Source organism: Gastrolobium bilobum, unplaced genomic scaffold, assembly GCF_033153095.1.
Source record: "Gastrolobium bilobum isolate Gb01-03AN ecotype WA unplaced genomic scaffold, APGP_CSIRO_Gbil_v1 utg5885, whole genome shotgun sequence".
Taxonomy (NCBI): domain Eukaryota; kingdom Viridiplantae; phylum Streptophyta; class Magnoliopsida; order Fabales; family Fabaceae; genus Gastrolobium; species Gastrolobium bilobum.
The window spans coordinates 31,438-39,082 of NW_026899717.1; positions in this window are offsets into that span (position 1 = coordinate 31,438).

A 7,645-nucleotide genomic window follows, 5' to 3' on the forward strand; every position below is an offset into this window, starting at 1 on the left:
AACCTATTTTAAAAAGTCTAGTCTCTAAGCCTACATATTTGACCTGTATTTTTAAAAAAAAATAATATTTTACTATATTTTAACTTTTACACCCGTCTTATAGGGTTATGGATGAAGCAAAAAACTCAACAAAATTTGGATCTGTTAATGGAGTTTCATCGGTGTTGCTGAACAAGTTATTGTCTTTACCTTCAGTTTTTTTCGTCATCACAATTTTTTCTTTTTGTTGAGTGGGATTATGAAATACATAAATGAGTAAATATATTTCTTTGTTTGAAATTTAATTAAGTCTTCTGCATTCATGTCATTATTTTGTTTTTGATTTCCAACCACGTAGTTAAATTTTTCCATTAGCCTAAACATACAAAAGAAACTTAGTAATCATAATCTATAATGTACAAAATACAATATGTTATTTTTAAAGACTTGGTAGATTTAATAGGTCAGGCCAAGCCTTGAATTTTTTTAAAAAACAAGTCAAATCCAGCCTATAATTTAGCTTGAATTAAGCTAATAAGCCAAGTCAGATTTGAAATATTTTGTATAGACTCAACTTATTCAGGTTAAAGTTTGTCTTAGTCTGACTCATTTCTGCTCCTACCTCCCGTCCCAACATATGCATGGAATCTTGATTTTCTCCTCTAGTTGTCAAAACTCATACTTCATATACTCGGTGTTAGTCTGACTTAACATAAATCCTTTAGATTCCAATGTGTTTACCACAATTGTAATTTTTTATTAACACTAATCTTGGTCTCATTAATAAGCACAATATTATCTACAAATAGCACCCACAATGGCACCTCTTCTTTAATATCTTTTGTTAGCCCATCTATAACTAGGGTAAAAAGATAAGGACTCACTACATAACCCTGGTGTAAACCTATAGTAGTTGGAAAAAAAACTTGATGTTTCATATACAAGTAAGAATACCAATATACATGTCCTTGATCGACTTTACATACTTTGACAATACTTTTTTCTTTTCCAGAACCTACCACATAACCTTTCTTGCAACCTTATCATACTCTTTGGCGAGATCAATAAATAATATATGAATGCCATTCTTCCTTTCTTTATATATTTCCATCAATTGTCATATCAAGAAAATAAAATCTATGGTAGATCTTCCTTGTATAAATTCAAATTGATTTCCAGAGTCCTTGGAAACCATGCTCAATCACTTTCTCTCGCAATTTTCATTGTTTGGCTCATAAGCTTAATGCCTTAATAGTTAAAACAAATCTATATACAAAAAATAAATAAAACAATTTTGGATGTTTCCCTTGTTTTTATAGATAAGCGCAAATATACTTTTCTTGCATTCATCAGGCGTCTTATTACTCTAGAGAACCATTTTAAGAAGATTTATCAACCAACTTATTATCACATCCACGTGCTTCAATGGTACACTATCAAGTTCCAAAACTTTATTTGTCTTCATCTCCTTTAATGCCTCCATAACTTCATGCATTCTAACTCTACACAGAAATCACCTAAAGCATCCTTCAAATCTACCTTTCTTTTGTCATTATCCTCAGTAAAAAAGCTTGTTAAAATATTTCATCCACCTTTCTTTAACTTTTGCATCTCTTATTAAAAGATTTTTATTTTCATCCTTGATGCATCCAATCCAGGTCAAATCCTTACTTTTCTTGTCTCTTATCTTTTCAAGCTGATAGATACAATTTTCCCATCTTTGCTCCCAAGTTTTTTGTACATACTGGAGAAAACATTTCCTATAGCCTCACGTAATGACTTCTTGGTATTTTTTCTAGCCAAACTAAACTTTTACAAATTCTCTTCATTGGTAAATTTATGTAAACATCTTAAACATTCCTTCTTCTACTTAATTGTCTCTTGAATCTCTTCTACCATTAAGTTTCTTTTGTTTGATGTACATTCGCTTTACTTTCCCTTAACAATGCTCTTGTCACTCTTAGAATACAACTAGACATCTTGTTCCACATCACATTTGCTTCTCCATATAACTATTATGGTCTTTTTTGAAGTATTCTTTCCTTGAACCTTGATTGTTTTTTCAGCTTTAATTTCCATAATCTTATTCTTAGGTTCTAAGCACTTTTTTGCATGCATTTTATTTTAACTTGTCAATTTGCAAATTTTTAGTTATTGAGATAACTCAACCTCTAAAAGTATCAAGTTTTATTGTGTAACATCCAAAAAATAAAAAATAAAAAAATAATAATATTACAATAACAAAATAATATAAAATTAAAAAACCAAAATTTTAATTGGCCACAGAGGGGGCAACATGGAAGCACCCCCTCCAAGTGACCAAATGTTGACTTTCAAAGATATTTATAATTATATTATATTATTTTAAAAATAGCATCTAGAAATCTATATAAAGCCCCCCACCCCCTAAGTTAGTCACACCATTTTAGAAAAGACAGAAAAGGAAAGAAAGAGAAAGAGAAGAAAAGAAGAAGGGGAAATACATGTCAGTATATAGGTGTCCTACGGACAATCTGAGAGTCAGATGGACCTATGTATTTCTTTATTGTTATGCATAAATTTTATGAATAAAAGCATTCTTTATCTTTTTCATATTGCATGTCTCAAATGTTATATGTTTATATTGAACATGAGTAATTGGATAAAGCCTTTTTTTTTTGTAAATATGGATAAAGCCCTTAGAATGGAACGAGTGTCACTTTGAGGATCTGTGATAGAGATCACGATTATGAGGGCTTAATGACACCACACGTTCATTGCCAGAAATATTTTCCTAGTCTAGAGATACCGAGAATGGGCATTGGGACGGATAACCAAGACGAAAGGATAATTTACATGGTAACCAAATAGGTATAATATGTTGACCATTCGATGAACTCAACTAGCTCTGGGACAACAAAGCATTGCTAGTGCTCTGTGTTGGCATTAGATGGATTGGGCCTAATGGGCCCAAGCCCATTTATGTCAGTGACTATGTTGGACTGGATGTGTCACATACAAATATCTTAAGTTGTCTTGAATTCTAGCATATGTGATTTCGGCCCAATAAGGGTTAATGGGCCTAAGTTGGTAAAGCCCATATGTTAGGCCAAGAAAGGTTAGGTGGCACATAGGCCAAGTTGGACTTGATCTATGATGTAACTTAATTAATTTAAATGTTAAATCAATAAAATTAATTTGAATTCTAATTTTAATTTTTGATTTTGAAATTTGAATTTAAATAAAATTAATTTGAATTTTAATTTTGAATTTTGAATTTGAAATTTAAATTTAAATATAGTCATTAAATTAGATTTATTGAAAATGGAGAAAATAAAAGGAAACCAATCAATTAGATTAATAGACCAAAATTAAGAAAATCAATTAATTAAATTAATTGGCTGAAATCGGGGAAACCAATCAATTGGATTGATTGGACAAAATTAAGGAAATTACCCAATAAGATCGGGATTTGATTAAGGCGTTGATTTGACCTAGTTTTAGGTTAATGAGGCACCACATATATACCTCATTTTCTTCCTTAGTTTTGTAAGTTTTATTCTCTAATTTTCTCCACCGAAATCCTAGCCAACACACACACAAGTGTGGTGGCTATCTCTCCCTCTCTTTGGATCACCATTGACGCCACTCATCTTCTTCTCTTCTTGAGTCTAGTGTAACGCCCGAGAATCAATGATTGTCCCCACAAACTAACATAAGACTTTTCGGCGTGCTTTTTCCTCACTCACACACTTTATGGGAAAACTTCCTATGAGGTCACCCATCTCAGAATTGCTCCAAGTTAAGCACACTTAATTATGGAGTTCTTCCATTCTGGGTTACAGAAAAGTAGACGCATCTTGTTAGTCTAGGTAGTACCAATTAATTCTTATAAGTTATCCCCAACTGTAGAGTCCTATACATGTACATTCTTTGGAATCCCTCTCTTTCATGTGTGTATTCAATTAATTCATGAACCCCTCCACTGGAAGCCTGACAAGAGTCGCTCCTTGTTCATATCTCTTTGCACCGGAGATCACTCCGCGCCCTCGTCGGCCACCGGGATGTTACATGCCCACCAGCTTCCGCTTGGTTCATCCTCGAACCACACCATACTAGGAGAGAGGCCCTGCTCTGATACCACTTGTAACGCCCGACCACTTCAAGAACCAATGTCTGTCCCTACAAACTAACATGAAATTTTTCGGTGTGCTTTTTCCTCACTCACACACTTTCTGGGAAAACTTCTCAAGAGGTCACCCATCCCAAAATTGCTCCAAGTCAAGCACGCTTAACTATGGAGTTCTTCTGTTCCGGACTACCGAAAAGTAGATGCATCTTGTTAGTCTATATAATACCAATTAATTCTTATTAAGTTATCCTCAACTGTAGAATCCTATACATGTACAGTCTTTGGAATCCCTCTATTTCGAGTGTGTATTCAATTAAGAGCTCGTTTGGTTCAACTTTTGAAAGAAGTAACTTTTATCTCCTCCTTAATTTAGAAGTGCTTTTTATAAAAGTTCAAGCTATTTATATTTTTATAAAAATATTTAATTTTTAAAAAAATATTTAGCTTTTGACTTTTGCTTTTTTTAGAAGTTAAAATTTTTAGCTTCTGAAAAAAGTAAGTTTTTGGCTTTTTTTGTGACTTCTGTTTTTTTTTAAAAGCTGACATCTAAACGCACTAAAAATGAGAAGTGCTTTTTTTTTTTTTTTAAAAAAAAGAGCAACTTTTGAAAAAAAAAGCTCATCCAAACGGGCCCCAATTCATGGCTGGAAGCCTGCCAAGAGCCGCTTCTTGTTCATGCCTCTTTGCAACAGCGATAACTCCCTGCCCTCATCGGCCACCGGGATGTTACATGTAGTATCAAAGCACTTTCTTGGGAAAAAGCATGATATGATTGATTGAGGAAAGTTTCTTGCCTAGTGATTCCTAGTGTTTGACATGATATTGCGTTGCTAGATGCTAGTATGAGTTTGGCCGACTTTTTCTTTAGTATGGTGACTGTTGGATTATGATAAACATCGGGATACACTCTGACGACTTTGATGTGCGTCTAGCATATGATGCTTTCTAACTTACAAGAAGCAAGGAATTAATCATAAATGTGTGAAAATAAGTCATAAATGCAAGAAATATTGATTATTCCTTCTCAATCATTCTCTCACTCAAGTTATGTGTTTTAATAGCAAGAAAAGCCACAAATGGGAGCAAAAGAGAGAAGTCCAAATTTTCCAGTTGGCGCACGATGCTCTGGAGGCGGCGCACTGTGCGCGGTCCTGGCGCACGATGCGCGGGACCTGGCGCACGGTGCGCTATTTTATGAGACTCGGCCCTGTATCCCGGCGCACGGTGCGCGGGAGGCGGCGGACGGTGCACCAGCCTGGCGCATGGTGCGCGGGAGGAGGCGCACGGTGCGCGGGACCTGGTGCACGATGCGCCATTACACAGTTCTCCTTCTGTTTTCTCAAGCACGGTGCGCCAGACCTGGAGCAAAGTGCGCGGGCGATACTTTTTAACACTAATCTGATGCGAATTACTCAAAAAGGAGGCCCAATTGGAGAGCAATTGAAAAGAGATTTTCCCAAAACCTAATAAAAGGATTAGAAACAAAGGAAGGAGGAACTTTTTGACAACAAGGAAGAGAAAAACAACAAAGAGAGTGAGAATTCTTGGGAGCTTCTTGGAGTTCCAAAGATTCGATCGATCAAGATGGAAGATCTTCATCTTCTTTCTCTTCTTTAGGTTCTTAATTTTATTTTCTTGTATGATTATTTTGTCAGACATGAATATGTCTAGCGAGTTCTATAATTGTGGTAAGGGTCACAACCCTTGATGTGAACCCCTTGTGATTTGGTTAAATTTATATTCATCTATGTTAATTGAGTTTATTTTACCTTGTTCTTCATCTTATAATTCATCTAGAACTGATCATTCTTTTAGGATTGCGAGGGTTAGGGTTTTCAATAGGAATATTAGAATTCTAATTCCTGACAAGAGGTAAGATAACTGTTCATGTATGCACTAGGGATAGGCTACATGAACCGCAAACGTGAAAGATTCACTGATTCGAAGGCTCAACTTAAAAAGGGATTTCTAAGGGATTAGGATTCTAATAGGTTTGATAAGGTTAAGATCATTAAGGAATTAATGCTTAACCAATTAAATAAAAGATAGTGAATCGTTTGATTAATTGCATAATTGAATGTAAACGTTAATTCAAGTTACAAGGTGGGGATCATAAAGGTGTTGGCGTCTCTTTACCGCAATATTTTCTCAACCTTTAATCTTGTGTTCTTGAGTTTCTAAAGAACATTTGAATTGTTTACGTTTTCTTGAATTGTTCTCATATTTCACAAACCATAATTGTGCTTAAACCATTCTTATTAATCCAACAAAAGAGGAATAGTTATAATAACTTTGGTGCCTCAATCCTCGTGGAGACGATACTCTACTCATCATTTTATTACTTGGTACGATCAGTACACTTGCCGATAATACGCAACAGACTTCCATGAGCAAGTAATATTATATGCTTAATTGAGTATCATGAGTGTTTTTGTGCTAAATGATAATAGTCCAGTGATAAAGTGCATAATATACGTACGAAGGTTTTGTTTGTTGCAAATTGGTGTGATCCCATATTTATGTTGCATATTATTGAAACTGTCTGGTTGTTCTTGATTGAACATTGGTGAGAATTTATATTTGTTCTAGGGATAATGGTGTTATCCTAGAAAATGGGATGAGGTTGTAAGTTACAAAAATTAGGTGTAACTTTTGTAATTGAGACTGACTATCTGTAATAGTGTATCTTAGAGTATGGTAATGTGTGTTTGAATTGTTATGATTACATAATCTAATGTATGAAGTATATTTTATATTACTGAATGTTGTAACGAAGTGTAATGATATCACCTGGTGAACTGAATTGATTGAGTGAGTTATTGACCATCGAAATATTTATGGACTATCCCTAGAGGGGATGTATCCGCAGAGGTTGCCACCGAGGAGTTTTATTGGACATTCATTTCATGTGTGATTCAGTGAGTAGGGTAACAGCCTGTTACGTACCAGTGTTGTTAACATTGATTATGATATTAAGCTCATTTACAATAACAGCAGTTCATTTAAAAATGTAAGTAAACTTTTTCCTTTTCATTACGTAAGCGTTTAAAAGCAGTAATAAAACGTAATGACAAAAGCTGTGATCATAACTGAATTCTAAATGCAAAATAAATAAAATAAATGCCTAAATATCATGCACTACTTACTTTAAGCCACTAAGGGGTTCCCATAAACCCACTTAGCATAAATCTCACTTTTACGATTTTTCTACAAATGAACATGGTTCAGTCTTTTGAACACTATGCGAAATTTTCAAACTATAAGACGCTCATATTTTATTTTGTTATTCTAGACTCAATTAACTTTCCAACAAGGTATCACATGCCTCATAAAGTTGTCTCTAGCCCCGGTCATCATTATTTGAAGTTGGACAAGAAAAACTGCCAGCTAACCCAAAACAGGGCACCAAACATACCTCACCATTTTTGTGATTCTGGACAAACCACTCAACCAATTGCTCTAAAATTTTTATACCGTATACTAGATACCATAAGCTTTAATTTGAAATATCATGAGCCTAATCTGAGTAAAAATTGAGGGAGAAAAAATTTGTGG